Genomic DNA, 17,500 nt, shown 5'->3' on the forward strand with positions numbered 1-17,500 from the left:
CAACAACAACAATATTAGCAACAACAACAACACAAACAGCAACAACAAAATTAATAACAACAACAACAACAATATTAGCAACAACAACAACACAAACAGCAACAACAAAATTAATAACAACAACAACAACAATATTAGCAACAACAACAACACAAACAGCAACAACAAAATTAATAACAACAACAACAACAATATTAGCAACAACAACAACACAAACAGCAACAACAAAATTAATAACAACAACAACAACAATATTAGCAACAACAACAACACAAACAGCAACAACAAAATTAATAACAACAACAACAACAATATTAGCAACAACAACAACACAAACAGCAACAACAAAATTAATAACAACAACAACAACAATATTAGCAACAACAACAACACAAACAGCAACAACAAAATTAATAACAACAACAACAACAATATTAGCAACAACAACAACACAAACAGCAACAACAAAATTAATAACAACAACAACAACAATATTAGCAACAACAACAACACAAACAGCAACAACAAAATTAATAACAACAACAACAACAATATTAGCAACAACAACAACACAAACAGCAACAACAAAATTAATAACAACAACAACAACAATATTAGCAACAACAACAACACAAACAGCAACAACAAAATTAATAACAACAACAACAACAATATTAGCAACAACAACAACACAAACAGCAACAACAAAATTAATAACAACAACAACAACAATATTAGCAACAACAACAACACAAACAGCAACAACAAAATTAATAACAACAACAACAACAATATTAGCAACAACAACAACACAAACAGCAACAACAAAATTAATAACAACAACAACAACAATATTAGCAACAACAACAACACAAACAGCAACAACAAAATTAATAACAACAACAACAACAATATTAGCAACAACAACAACACAAACAGCAACAACAAAAATAATAACCACAACAACAATAATAACAATAACAACAACAAAAACAATAGCAACAACAACAATAACAACAACAATAGCACGCACTTACAACAACAACAACACAAATAGAAACAAAAACAATAACAACAACAACAGCAATAAAAACAGCAGCAACAACAACAACAACAACAATAAGTAGAACAACAATAATAGCAACTACAAGAGCAATAACAACCACAACAACAACAACAACTATAAAAACATCAGCAACATCTGCAACAATAGCAGTAGCAGCAACACCAACAATAACAACAGTAGCAACAACAATAGGAGCAACAACAACAACAGCAACAACAAAAACAGCAAAAACAGCAGCAACGACAACAACAACAATAACACCAACAACAACAACACACCAACACTAACAACGCCACCACCACCACCAACAACAACAGTAAAAAAACAACCAAAACAACAAGAACATTAGCAACAACTACAACGACAACAATAGCAACAACAACAGCAATAACAGCAGCAACAACATGAGCAACAACGTCAACAACAATAGCAGCAACAACAAAACAACAAAAACAACAGCAACAATAATAATAGCAACAACAGCAACAATAGCAGCAATAACAACAGCAACAACAACAGCAATAACAACAATAACAACATGAGCAACAACATCAACAACAATAGAAGCAACAACAAAACAACAGCAAAACCAATAATAGCAACAACAACAACAATAGCAGCAACAACAACAACAATAACAGCTGCAACAATAATACAAACATTAGCAGAAACAACAACAACAAAAACAACAACAACAACAACACAAAAAACAACTTCAACAAAAACAACAACAGCAATAACATCATCAACAACAACAGCAACAACAACACCTAATAAAACAATAGCAGCAATAACAACAACAACAACAACAATAGTAACAACAACAACAACAACAACATATTAGAGACAACAACAGCAACAACAACAACAACAACATCACCAACAACAGTAACAACAACAACAAAAATAGAAACAACATCAGCAGCAACAAAAGCAACAACAATAGCAGCAACAAAAATAGCAGAAACAAAAGCAACAACAACAACAATAATACAATAGCAACAACGTCATAAACAATAACAACAACAACAAAAACAATAATAATAAAAAAATAAATAACTGCAACTATAATAGTGACAACAGCACCACCACCACCACCACCACCAACAACAACAACAACAATAACAATAACAACATAAACAACAACAATAACAACAACAATAACAACATCACCATAAAAAATAACAACTGTAGCAATAACAACAACAATAACAATAACAGCAGCAACAACAGCAGTAGTAACAACAAAGAAAACAGAAACAACAGCAACAGCAACAACAAAAACACCAACAACAACAACAATAACAACAACAACTAAAATAGCGACAACGTCATAAACAAAAATAACAACAAAAATAACAATAACAACAATCAAAATAATAGCAATAATAACAACAACATCAACTACAATAGTAGCAACCCAACAACTCCACCACCATCACAACCAACAACAACAACAATAACAATAACTAACATAAGCAACAACAAAAACAACAACAATAACAACAGCACCACCAACAACAACAACAACATCTTCAACAAAGGTAACAACAACAACAACAAAAACAACAGTAGCAGCAACAACAACAACAACAATAGCAACAACAACAACAGTAGCAACAACAATAGCAGCAACAACATCAGCAGCAATAACAATTACAGCGGCAACAACAGCTACACCAATAGAAACAATGCCAGCAACAACAATAGCAACAACAACAACAACAATAGAAACAACAACTATAGCAACAATAACAACAATAACAACAACAACAACAACAATAGCTTCAACAATAACAAAAAATAGTAACAGCAACAACAACAACAACACTACCAACAACAACAACAAAAACAATAACAACAGTTGCAATAAGAACAGCAGCAACAATAATAACAACAGCAATATCAACAGCAACAACAACAAAAAACACAACAACAATAATAACAGCAACAACAACAACAACAACAACAATAACAACAATAACTACAACAACAACAACAACAATAACAACTACAAAAAAATCACCAACAATAAGAATAACAACAACAACAACAATAACAACAACAGCAGCAACACCACCAATAGCAACAACACCAGCAATAACAACATCAACAACAACAATAACATCAGCAATAACAACAACAACATCAACAACAGCAACAACAACAACAACAACAAAAACAACAACAACAACAAAACATGCAGCAATAACAGCAGCAACAACAATAACAACAACAACAACAACAACAACAACAACAGCAACTACAAAATTAACAACAATAAAAACAACGGCAGTAACAATAACAAAAATAGAAACAGCAGCAACGCCAACACCACAACATCCACCAACAACAGCAGCAGTAATACCAATAACAACAAAAGTAACAACAGCAGCAGCAACAACAACAACTAGAATAGTAGCAACAATAACAACAACGACAGCAACAACAACAACAACAAAAAAAACAATAGCAACAACAACAACAACACCAATAGAAACAATATCAATAACAACAACAACACTAACAACAACAGTTACAAAAACAATAACAACAACAGGAGCAAAAACAACGGCAATAACAGCAACAACAACAACTAGAATAGTAGCAACAACAACAACTAGAATAGTAGCAACAACAACAACTAGAATAGTAGCAACAACAACAACTAGAATAGTAGCAACAACAACAACTAGAATAGTAGCAACAACAACAACTAGAATAGTAGCAACAACAACAACTAGAATAGTAGCAACAACAACAACTAGAATAGTAGCAACAACAACAACTAGAATAGTAGCAACAACAACAACTAGAATAGTAGCAACAACAACAACTAGAATAGTAGCAACAACAACAACTAGAATAGTAGCAACAACAACAACTAGAATAGTAGCAACAACAACAACTAGAATAGTAGCAACAACAACAACTAGAATAGTAGCAACAACAACAACTAGAATAGTAGCAACAACAACAACTAGAATAGTAGCAACAACAACAACTAGAATAGTAGCAACAACAACAACTAGAATAGTAGCAACAACAACAACTAGAATAGTAGCAACAACAACAACTAGAATAGTAGCAACAACAACAACTAGAATAGTAGCAACAACAACAACTAGAATAGTAGCAACAACAACAACTAGAATAGTAGCAACAACAACAACTAGAATAGTAGCAACAACAACAACTAGAATAGTAGCAACAACAACAACTAGAATAGTAGCAACAACAACAACTAGAATAGTAGCAACAACAACAACTAGAATAGTAGCAACAACAACAACTAGAATAGTAGCAACAACAACAACTAGAATAGTAGCAACAACAACAACTAGAATAGTAGCAACAACAACAACTAGAATAGTAGCAACAACAACAACTAGAATAGTAGCAACAACAACAACTAGAATAGTAGCAACAACAACAACTAGAATAGTAGCAACAACAACAACTAGAATAGTAGCAACAACAACAACTAGAATAGTAGCAACAACAACAACTAGAATAGTAGCAACAACAACAACTAGAATAGTAGCAACAACAACAACTAGAATAGTAGCAACAACAACAACTAGAATAGTAGCAACAACAACAACTAGAATAGTAGCAACAACAACAACTAGAATAGTAGCAACAACAACAACTAGAATAGTAGCAACAACAACAACTAGAATAGTAGCAACAACAACAACTAGAATAGTAGCAACAACAACAACTAGAATAGTAGCAACAACAACAACTAGAATAGTAGCAACAACAACAACTAGAATAGTAGCAACAACAACAACTAGAATAGTAGCAACAACAACAACTAGAATAGTAGCAACAACAACAACTAGAATAGTAGCAACAACAACAACTAGAATAGTAGCAACAACAACAACTAGAATAGTAGCAACAACAACAACTAGAATAGTAGCAACAACAACAACTAGAATAGTAGCAACAACAACAACTAGAATAGTAGCAACAACAACAACTAGAATAGTAGCAACAACAACAACTAGAATAGTAGCAACAACAACAACTAGAATAGTAGCAACAACAACAACTAGAATAGTAGCAACAACAACAACTAGAATAGTAGCAACAACAACAACTAGAATAGTAGCAACAACAACAACTAGAATAGTAGCAACAACAACAACTAGAATAGTAGCAACAACAACAACTAGAATAGTAGCAACAACAACAACTAGAATAGTAGCAACAACAACAACTAGAATAGTAGCAACAACAACAACTAGAATAGTAGCAACAACAACAACTAGAATAGTAGCAACAACAACAACTAGAATAGTAGCAACAACAACAACTAGAATAGTAGCAACAACAACAACTAGAATAGTAGCAACAACAACAACTAGAATAGTAGCAACAACAACAACTAGAATAGTAGCAACAACAACAACTAGAATAGTAGCAACAACAACAACTAGAATAGTAGCAACAACAACAACTAGAATAGTAGCAACAACAACAACAACACCAAAAGAAACAATATCAATAACAACAACAACACTAACAACAACAGTTACAAAAACAATAACAACAACAGGAGCAAAAACAACGGCAATAACAGCAACAACAACAACAACAATAACAACAGCAACTACAATAGCAACAACGTCATAAACAACAACAACAACAAAAACAATAATAACAACTGATATATAGTGTGTCCAAAAGCCTTTTTGTTCTAATTTTTATGTAAGTTTCTCTGTATTTGCAAGAAATCAGTCTAAAAGATGAATGAGGAGGTTTTGGAGCGAGAAATACAAAAAAGTACCACCTACGGAGCTTCTGATGGTTCATCGTGCCCGTGACGGTCCGTAGGTGGCATCGCAGTGCAGCTGCTTAAGGTAGATGGGGAAGTCTGACCAAGTGTGGGGTTACGGAGTGCGTGACGGACCGTCATAGCGATTATGGTCCGTCCTGCTGGTTCGTCATGAAGTTCAAAGAAGTAGTCCCAGTACCCAATTCCAAGAGTTCAAGTGTTTTGGAACGGAGACCCCCGACGGACCGTTGTGCCTATGATGATCCGTCATACCTGCCGTCGAGGGTAATGAAGAGAGCAGCAGAAGAAATTGCACACTTATGGGACGACGGAGTCCATGACGGTCCCTCATGACCACGACAATCCATCGTGAGGTCTGTCGACCCAGCCGCGTTTTGATAGATTTCCAGCAAATAGAGTCCTTATTTAATTAGGTTTTTATTTTTTATAAAAAGTTCAAAAAACCTCATTTTTGAGGTTAGACTCTGGATTATTTGGTTAGACCCTTGATTATTGTGAGATTCTTGAATAATTTGAGACTTTTAAAATTGATTGTTGGTGACTTTTGCTGATTAATCAAGTGTACTTTCAGATTTTACTCTTTCTCATTGAAGTAAGTGCATGAATTCTTATATCATATATTTGAATATTGTGATTATGACTATGGGTAACTAAACTCCATAACTAGGGTTGTGGGAACCATAGGCGAATAATGAGGTAAAACCTAACTAAAAGAATAATTCTAGAATAGTGTCTTGCATGTATTGATAATTCTTTCGCTTAGAAGTCCTTTTAACGGATGGCCAACGTTAGAACTCGCCTTAATGCTACTTGCCCGACCAAGGAGGTAGATAATAGGAAAAGAATTATCAACATAGATTTAGTGTATACTATCTAATAGGATAGTATTGATTGGTACGAGGTAATAACTTAGTCAAATATCGAATATGATTCTTAATATGAGGTAAAGGTAAGGGTTAGTATAGCAACACACGTAGCCGGACCAAGGTGCGGAGTGAAATTTTCTAGATGCCGGACCAAGGATTTAGAAATACATAACTTATCACTTTGCATGCAAGATACTAGGAAAGAATTGTTATAGTTAGAATTATCAAGTTATGAACCTGTGGGGAACACGTAAACCCTAGTTACTTTTACTAATTGATTAAACTTCAACATTTGAAGCTGTTAATTGTCTCTTTTAATTTCGCTAGCTATTTTCATCTATTTAGAAATAGAAAACCCCCCTTTTATCATTTTTGCTTTCCAAGGAAGTAATTGACTGAACAATAGTAATAATAGATTGAAGTTAAGTCTAAACTATTTTCCTCGTGGGAACGATCCCAACCTCACTACTTGGGTTATTTACTTGACACGACTGCTTTACTTCTTAGTTGAGAAGTAAGTTTTAGCGTATCAAATTTTGGCGCTGCTGCCGGGGAAAGTAGCTTTTAGATTAACTTAAACTTATTACTATAGTTTAGTTGATATTTTCTTGATTTAACTTTGTTTTATTGTTTTTGATTCTTGCAACACCATCCTCCTTGTATGCCAAATACATGGAGAGGAAGAAAACCTTTGTTTCCCTACGATCACGAATTAGAGCGTACACTACGCATCATGAATCGAAACTCGGGAATCAATGATGATGATCCAAACCAGAACATCCCAGCTCCGGTTGATGTTCATGGTCAGTTGTTACCCGACGCTCAGGGTGAACACCAACAGAGGGGACAAAATCCCGCTCCACAGCCCCAAGAATATTACATAGGCTATGACAATATAGCAGACTCGGATGGGCCACTTCTCTTGCCCCCTCTACCACCAGGCCACACATTTGTGGTAACTAGTAGCCTAATGCAAATGCTCACTACCAGAGGTTTGTTTACAGGGCTACCTTCTGAGGATCCGCATGCCCTTATAGCTAAGGTTAGGGCAGTGTGTAAAAGTTGTGTAGGGAGGCCTAAATTGGACTTGGATGTAATAGGGCTAAGAGTGTTTCTCTCTCACTGACATGAGAGGCTGCTATATTGTTCACTGAGCTCCCTTAGAAATCAATTTTTACTTGGAACCAACTAAGGGACGTTTTCTTAGCACGCTACTACCCGGTTTCCAAGATACTAAACCAAAAAGACAGAGTGAACAACTTTGTGGCTCTACCAAGATAGTTAGTTAGTAGTTCTTGGGATAGATTCACATCATTTTAGAGAAGCGTACCCAATCACCGCATAGATGATGAGTCACTTAATGATCTATCGGGGACAGGATGATAATAATAAAGCGGTGTTGGACACTTTAGCAGGTGGATCTTATGAGGAGTGTCCTTATGCTGAGATTGCTGGAAAATTAGAGAAAATCTCACGGAATAATAAAGCTTAGAGTACTGGGAAGTCAGATATCGGGAGAAATCCTTCGTAGTGCAGTCCACTCACAACCCAGGCGCAGATGAGATTCGTGAAGAAATGGCTCAGATGAGAACTGAGCATGGGTTAATACCAAAACATATCACTGGGGGTGCAGAAAAGATAAATGCAGCAAACTACTTGATTAAACTACCACCACCTAATGATGAATGCTATTATGCGGAGGATTCCTATGCGGTAAATGAGTAGACGGGGGGTTTCCGACCAAGTTCCCAAGGCTCTTATCACGAGAATTGGCGCCAAGTTCAAGGGAACAAAGGTCGGAACTATGGTAACTATTACCGTGAGGGTCATTATGTCCGAGATGGAAACTACAACCGCGACAACAACTTCAACAGGGGTAACTACGGTAACAGAAATGATAGGAATGGGCCCTATGTTCCTCCTCAAAATCGTGATGTTACTCCTAGGGATGGTGGAGATAGTATGGCGCGAGTTGAGGATATGTTGCACAAAATGATGAGAAGGTTGGATGCTAGTGATGAGCACATTAAAGAGTTAAGGAGTGATTTAGCGGGTATTGGTCAAACAGTCAATACACAGGCAATATCGATTAAGCAGATCGAGTTGCAAATGGCCCAATTATCTGCGACTGTGAACACACGGCAACCGGGCACTGTTCCTAGCAACACTGTGCAAAATCAAAAAAATGATGGATATTGTATGGCAATCACTACTCGGGGTGGTAAGCAAACCATTGACCAACCTATGCTGTCTAATAAGGAAAAGGTGAGAAAGGATAATGATAAGCTGGTAGATGGTAGTGGTGAAGCAGAAGATAGCACTGGAAAAGGTGCAGAAGTCCCTATAAAGGTAATTCCCATTCCTAGACCACCACCCTTATTTACTCAGAGATTAGTGAAAAAGACTGAGGATGGTAAATATCAGCGTTTTACAACAATGCTGAAGCAGCTTTCTATCAATGTCCCTTTGATAGAATATCTAGAACAAATGCCCGGTTATGCCAAGTGTTTAAAAGATCTTGTTACAAAGAAAAGATCGTTCACTTTCGAGGATGATGATCGAATGCAGCATTGTAGTGCTATTGCTACAAGATCTCTCGTATGAAAAAAAGAAGATCCAGGTGTGTTCACTATTCCTTGTACAGTCGGGTCATTACATTTTGTGAAAACATTATGTGATCTGGGGGCAAGCATAAATCTCATGCCCCTCTCGATTTACAAGATTTTGGGTTTGAGTGACCCAAGCCCACTGCGATGTGGCTACTGATCGCTGATCGAACAGTGAAAAGGACTATAGGGATACTCCACGATGAGCTAGTAAAAGTGGAGTTGTTCATATTTTCGGCAGATTTTGCTATTCTTGATTGTGAAGTCGATTCTGAAGTGCCTATTATTCTTGGGAGGCCATTCCTTGCTACGGGTAGAGCCTTAGTTGATATGGTAAAGGGGCAGATGAAATTCTGGTTGAACAGTAAAGAAGCGACCTTCAACATTTGTAGGTCCATGAGGCAAAGTGGTGAGCTCCAATCAGTATCTGCTATATCCCACAAAGAATAGATGAAGAAGGATAATGACCTAAAAAGTGAAAAACGAGAGTTTATGGTTGGGGATTTGGTGCTATTAGACAGTCCAAGGCTGCATTGGCTTCCGAGCAAGCTCAATTCCAAATGGACTGGCCCTTATTTGATTACCCAAGTATTCCTTCATGGAGCAGTTGAGTTAATAACCAAGGAGGTAGTGTGGTTTAAGCTGAATAGAGAACGAATTAAACTCTATTTTGGGCATACTGTATCGGTGAACGAAGTGATAGAGGCATACCATCTTTATGGAGGATGAGTAATCAAGTGTCCTCAGTTGTGCCGCGACGTTAAATAAGGCGCTTGTTGGGAGACAACCCAATACTTATAGTTTTTCTTTGTAGTAATGGTTGCATTTTCTAGTAATGGGTTTTAAATTTGCAGGCACAGCACCACGAGATTCTGCAGAGAATCACTCTGCAGCAGCCAGTGACGGATACATCGACGGACCGTTATTCCTGTGACGGACCGTCGCATGAATCCGTCGTGCCAGGTACGTCTTTCTGTTATTTTCAAACTAGGGCACACGCGATGGAACCAACGACGTACCGTCACAACTCAGACGGACCGTCGTCGGGGAATTGTCGCGTGATTAATGAAGCGTACCCAACCCGACCTGGCTGGGGTTTTTTAAAAATTTAACATTTAAAACCGCCACCCCTTCATTTCACCCCATTCCTTCACTCTTTCTCCCATTTCCCTCCATTTTCAACTTACAAAGATCATAACCCCTCTCTCTTACAACCGATCATTTTCCCCAAATTCTCCAAATTCCTAAAATTCATCATCTACTAGTCAGAGCTGCTGTTGTGGGTCTCTACTTGATCAACAAGTACCTTTCTCTCTTGTTTTTCTCAAATTCTCAGGTATGTGTCTCTAATTTCTACTCATTTATATTGCATTTTAGTTTATCAATTAGTATTAGCCTAGTTCTTCATGATAGGTTCATTCTTTAATATAATTCTGTCTGACCAAGGTTGAAAACCTCGAAATTGCCGTGTTAAAACTCTAGAAATAGGTTCTTTAGCATTGCTAGTTTACTAGGTATTTGGGTTAACAAATGTAGGTTAAAACACTACCAATTCGACTTGGGTCATAGGGGATGAATGGGGAATCCCCAATTCTGTCACTGAGTTACAGAATGAGACCCCGATGACGGACCCTCGTACACACGACGGACCGTCATTGGGTCTGTTCCAACAGCCCTAACACCCCACTGTCCTATTTTCTAAAAATGTCCACCAACGGCCACATGCGACGTACCGTCGTTCCCACGATGGTACGTCCTGCACAATTGTTCTAGTTATCAGAGACCCTCTTCCTAAGGGTCACTCACTCTTCCTAAGTGTCCTTCAACAGACACATGCGACGGACCGTCATTCCCACGACGGTCTGTCCTGCACAACCATTCTGGTTGTCAGAGACCCTGTTCCTAAGGGTCTCTCTCTATTTATCTAAGTTTCCTCAAATGAACAACTACGATGGACCATCATACCCAAGACGGTCCGTCTTGCATAATCGTTATGATGGTCAGAGACCCCTCTCTTAAGGGTCTTCATACTTTTTCTAAGTGTCCTCTTACGGACAACTATAACGGACCGTCATATCCTCGACGGTCCGTCCTGCATAACCGTTATAATGGTCAGAGACCCCTCTCCTAAGGGTCTCCATATTTTTTTTCAAGTGTCTAGTGACGGACACCTACGACGGACCGTCGTACCTGTGACGGTTTTTCCTGCATATACCGTCATACTTGTCAGAGACTCTCCATCAGGGTTCTCCATATGAAAAAAGTCTAAGTAAGACACGACGGAACCATGACGGTCCGTCATACTCACGACGAGCCGTCACCTGGCCCGTCGTGTTTCACTGTTACTATAGAAATATCATTACATCTTAACTCTTTTATTTATTTTGTGTGATTTTGCTAGTCTTGTCTGCTCCTTTTAGTACTAAATATTGATTCTTTACATGTACTATCTATTAGTGCACCAAAACAAGATCGAGTCTATGCACGCGGGCGATCAAAGTCTGTTGCCCCGTCTGCCCACCTGGTCATTGGCTCTAATGATGAGTGTGACCCCGAGTACGTGCCCCCAGGCACTTCCACTGAATCTCGAGTTGCACGTGCTGCCAGAGCCACACCCAAAAAGGTGGCGTCCGGCGTAGTCACTGCCTCCCAGTCTGATGAGGAGCGCACACTGACCGTCACACCTTCTGGGTCAGCTACTAATAAAGAAGGAGCGTCTGGCTCCTTCGGAGTTTCGTGGTCGTAGGAAGCCTCCGGATCTGCTGAGGTTCCCGCACCCACCACCGCTGCAGAGTCTGCCTCGTCTAATGAGGCCGACAGTTCGGAATCCACACCCGGTTCACCAACTCTTGCTCTCACCCCGGTTACCGACCAGCCCAACCGGTGGTGTGTCGACGGGCAGTATCAAGTCTATTCCGATGCAAAGTTCATGAATGACAAAGGAGTCATGACTCGGACACTCACATTGGAGCGTCGAGTCCTTACGAGAAGTCCCCCGACGATGCCAGAGATCCATAATCTCTTCAACGGACAACGACTAGAGTGGACAGAGCGTCCGTTGGGACGTTATAGTGAAGAGTTTGTCCGAGAGTTCTACGCCTCATACGTAGCGACTCTCAGATCACATATTGATAAGCGGGCTGCCCCCGCCAAACAGGCCCCACTGGAGCAGGTCCGAGCACATGGCATTCAGGTTGATATCTCCCTGCCTGCCATCCGCCGGTATCTATACGGCGAGAATGTTGATGCCAACTGGACCCCTCTCACCGCCGAGTTTTACTACCAATGGCAGATTGTCAAAGATGGCCAATTCCTGCGTGAGCCATCACTGAGAGAGACCACCAAGAGGTGGATGGCCCTGCATTTGTCCGTTGATGGAGAGGGTGCTGACTGGGTGACCGAGCTGAAGGGAGACATCAAGAAGGCCATCATGACCTTCACGGCGAAGTTTTTGTGGTTGATTGTCCGCCACTGCCTTTCCCCAACAGCCGCTGATAATACAGTCACATGGGATCGAGCAGTACTGATGGTGGAAATGATAACCAGATTTGAGGTGGATTTTGCTTGGCTTTTACACGCAGTCATGCACGAGAGGGCATTTAAGGTCACAACTACCTACCCTTTCCCGTGCATGATTAATTCTCTATGCAGGTCCGCAGGTGTGCCTATATGGCACGTTGATCATCTCAAGACCCCGCTGGGCAATGTTGATATCAGCCTCATCAGGGATGAGGCCAATGAGTTGACTCCACGCAGAGGGCCCCATCCAGAGTTGCCTCCACTTGGTGACAATCTGGCTGATACGGTAGCACAGGCCCGCACGGCTACGCAGGAGGCTTCCACTGACACTACCGCGGTCGAGTCTATCCCGGGTAGTAGCACTACCCCGAGCTCCTCTCGTTCAGCCCCGTTCCCCGCTCTGGTCCCGCTTGCTAGGGTCCAGAAATTAGAGGCACAGATGGCTCCACTTCTTCATCACATCCAGCCTTGGATGTAGAAGTCTATTGTTGAGGTAGAAGAGCGCTTGGAGCGGAGAATGGTCCAGCACACAGAGCGGAAGATCGCTGAGGTTCATCAGCGCTTGGATGCTTTGGTGTTGCGAGAGTTTGCCCGACCATCCCCTCTGGTGGATCTGTCAATCCTTCAGGCTGCGGTATACAGTCTTCGCACAGACATTGACATGATCTTAGAGGCTAGGGTGCCTGAGTCTGAGGCACCTTCTGCAGAGCCTGCTGAAGACAAAGTGATGGCGGCCCTATTCGCCACTTCAGAGATTCCACCACCTCCCCCTAGAGAGCATGCCAAGAGGCGTAGGGGTCGAGAGGAGGATGAAGCTCGAGCACGGAAGAAGAAGCTCCATGAGATGGAGGCTGCGAGGAGAGCCTCGCTTGTTGATGAGGAGGCGCGTAAGATAAGAGTAGAAGAGTTAGCTGCTAGGGCATCTAGCTCCAGAAATGTGGAGATAGCGGGAGGCACTGCTGATAGTGTTGTGTATGCTGAGGACACTACTGAGGGTGTCCAGATTACAGAGGTAGTGGGTTCTGGGAAACCGGACCCACCAGCTTGCTGATCGTCGGCGCTTTGCTCCCCAGGTTTGCTTCACCTACTACTCGTGTATTTAAATTTTTTTATGCATTGGGGACAATTGCATATCTTTTTTTTTGGGGGTGGGGTAAATGGAAGGTGAGTGCTAGGGTGAAGTCTGAGTAGCCCAATTCACTATCCTCTTTTGGGGTTTTCTGGCCTGTGTTCTTTTTCCCCAAGAGAATGATTACTTTTTCTGTTGAACCGGCATGTCTATATCTTGTGTACATAGTTTAATTCTGAAGCATGATGGCTAAAATGATATCCTGATAAAATGGAGAATGATGCATGACTAGGCATAGTAATTGATAAATGTGTTGCTCTAAGCATTACATAGGGGTACAACACTGCATGACCCTAAGTCTAAAATTCAAACCACGTGTCTGATAATCTGGTAGAGTAATGAGATGTCAAGTGAGTTTGAGGATGATTTGGATAGTCCACTATTTGTACTGAGCTAGAACTTGCCTGGTTAGTCCTGCTAAAAGTAAGTTGTAATAGACAATTAGGAAAGGATCATAGGCCCTTATTCAATATAAACCATATTTAGCCTAAATAAAAGAAAACCAAATGAAATTTATCCTTCTTTGATCCAAATGATTTGAGCTTAAACTAGACCTTTCTTTTTCACCCCAACTGATCTTTTCTGAGAATAATGTGTTGGCCCTGGTCCCTCCTTGAACATGTGCACCTCAGCTTTTTATGGCCCTGACCCAACATTGGGTATTCTGTAATTTGACTCATGGCAAAGCCATGAGTTGAGGGTGGCTATTATGAGGAATGCTCTGGAAAGTGGGGTTGAAAGAACAAAGAGAGAGAAAGAATAAAAGTAAAGTGACTCAAGAATTAGTTGAAAGAAAAGTAAAAAAAAAATATACAAGAAATACAAGCAAGAAAAGAAGAGAGTCACTTACACAAATGAAGAAAAAAGGGAAAATAGAAAGGTGAAAGAATATGAGAAACTGGGCAAAATGAAATGATAGAATGTAGTGTGTTTAGCCGATATGTCAAGAAGGGCAAAAAGTCACTAATGTATACCTAAATATACCCTACCTGACCCTGAGACTATGTTACAAGCTAAGAAAGTCCTATCGTGATCCTAAGAGTTGTATAGCGAACTTAAAGCAGTGAAAATAAGGGCAAGCTTATGGAAATATGTATGAATGAGTGTGAATTTGTTCTGAGAGTGAGTGTTGAAAAGTAATCCTTATACTCAAACTGGAATCATTGTGCGAAAAATGAGGATTTGTTTTGAAGTGACGACACTAGTTGCAATACCGGAAATATTAGCACCTTGGTGAGAAATTGAAGAGGATAGGTGTTAGTGCATGGTGAGTCTGTGTAATGGTCTGATGCCACATAAATCAAGCCTAATAATGATTGCATGCATAAATATGATGAGATTAATCGGTATTGATAGCCAAATGATTGCGAAGGATAAAACATGGATACTATTGTACAAAGATTTTGTATTGAGTCATAGTGCGTCGCTTGAGGACAAACAACGAATTTACGTTGAGGGTGTTGATATACCGTGGTTTCACGGTATTATTAATACTTTTTGCTTATGTTTACTGTGTCCAAAAGCCTTTTTGTGCTAATTTTTATTTATTTGCAGGAAATCTTTCTAAAAGATGGATGCAGAGGTTTTTGAGCGAGAAATATAGAAAAGTACAACCTACGGAGCTTGTGACGGTTCGTCGTGCCCGTGACGGTCCGTAGGTGGCAGCGCAGTGCAGCTGCTGAAGGAAGATGGGGAAGTCTGACCAAGTGTGGGGTTAGGGAGTGCGTGACGGACCGTCCTAGCCATGACGGTCCATCCTGCTGGTTCGTCATGAAGTTCAGAGAAGTAGTCCTAGTACCCAAATTCCAAGAGTTCAAGTGTTTTGGAATGGAGACCCCCGATGGACCGTTGTGCCTATGACGATCCGTCATACCTGCCGTCGAGGGTAATGAACAGAGCAACAGAAGAAATTGCACAAGTATGGGATGACGGAGTCCATGACGGTCCATCGTGACCACGCCGATCCGTCGCGAGGTCCGTCGACCCAGCCGCGTTTTGACAAATTTCCAGCAAATAGAGTCCTTATTTAATTAGTTTTTTTTTATTATAAATAGTTCAAAAAACCTCGTTTTTGAGGTTAGACTCTGGATTATTTCGTTAGACCCTTGATTATTGTGAGATTCTTGAATATTTTGAGACTTTTGTAATGATTGTTGGTGACTTTTGCTGATTAATCAAGTGAACTTTCGAATTTAACTCTTTCTCATTGAAGTAAGTGCATGAATTCTTATCTCATGTATTTGAATATTGTGATTATGACTATGGGTAACTAAACTCCATAACTAGGGTTGTGGGAACCATAGGCGAATAATGAGGTAAAACCTAACTAAAAGAACAATTCTAGAATAGTGTCTTGCATGTATTGATAATTCTTTCGCTTAGAAGTCTTTTTAACGGATGGCCAACGTTAGAACTCGCCTTAATGCTACTTGTCGGACCAAGGAGGTAGATAATAGGAAAAGAATTATAAACATATATTTAGTGTATACTATCTAATAGGCTAGTATTGATTGGTACGAGGTAATAACTTAGTCAAATATCGAATATGATGCTTAATATGAGGTAAAGGTAAAGTTTAGTATAGCAACACACGTAGCCGGGCCAAGGTGCAGAGTGAAATTTTCTAGATGCCGGACCAAGGATTTAGAAATACATAACTTATCACTTTGCATGCAAGATAATAGGAAAGAATTGTTATAGTTAAAATTATCAAGTTATGAACCTGCGGGGAACACGTAAACCCTAGTTACTTTTAGTAATTGATTAAACTCCAACATTTGAAGCTGTTAATTGTCTCTTTTAATTTCGCTAGCTATTTTCATCTATTTAGAAATAGAAATTCCCCCTTTTATCATTTTTGCTTTCCAAGGAAGTAATTGACTGAACAATACTAATAATAGATTGAAGTTAAGTCTAAACTATTTTACTCGTGGGTACGATCCGAACCTCACTAGTTGGGTTATTTACTTGACACGACCCTTTACTTCTTATTTGAGAAGTAAGTTTGAACGTATCAACAACAACAAAGAAACAACAATAACAACAACAACAACAACTACAATAGTAACAACAAGAGCAACAACACCAACAACAAAAGCAATAACAACAAGAATAACAACAACGAAAACAACAACAGCAACAACAAAAACAACACCAATAGCAACAACAACAACAACAACAAAAATAGCGGCAACAACAGCAACAACACCAATAGCAACAACAGCAACAACAACAACAATAACAACAACTTCAACAAGAACAACAAGAACAACAGAAACAACAATAAAACCACCATCACCAACAATAACATCAACAGTAATAATAACAGCAGCAATAGTAACATCAGTAACAACAACAACAACAACAACAGTAATAACAATAACAACAACAAGAACAAAAATAATAGCAGAAGAACAACAACAACAGCAACAACAACAAAAGTTGCTAAACCAATAGCAATAACAACTGCAACACCAGCAACAACAACAAATACATCAACAACAGTAA

At 39.3% G+C, this 17,500-nt stretch overlaps 1 pseudogene; it reads left to right on the forward strand.

Moving 5' to 3' along the window:
• LOC114074256 overlaps window positions 1–17,500 on the forward strand; it is a 48,529-nt pseudogene that overhangs the window by 23,126 nt on the left and 7,903 nt on the right.

This window comes from Solanum pennellii, chromosome 10 (genome assembly GCF_001406875.1).
Source record: "Solanum pennellii chromosome 10, SPENNV200".
Taxonomy (NCBI): Eukaryota; Viridiplantae; Streptophyta; class Magnoliopsida; order Solanales; family Solanaceae; genus Solanum; species Solanum pennellii.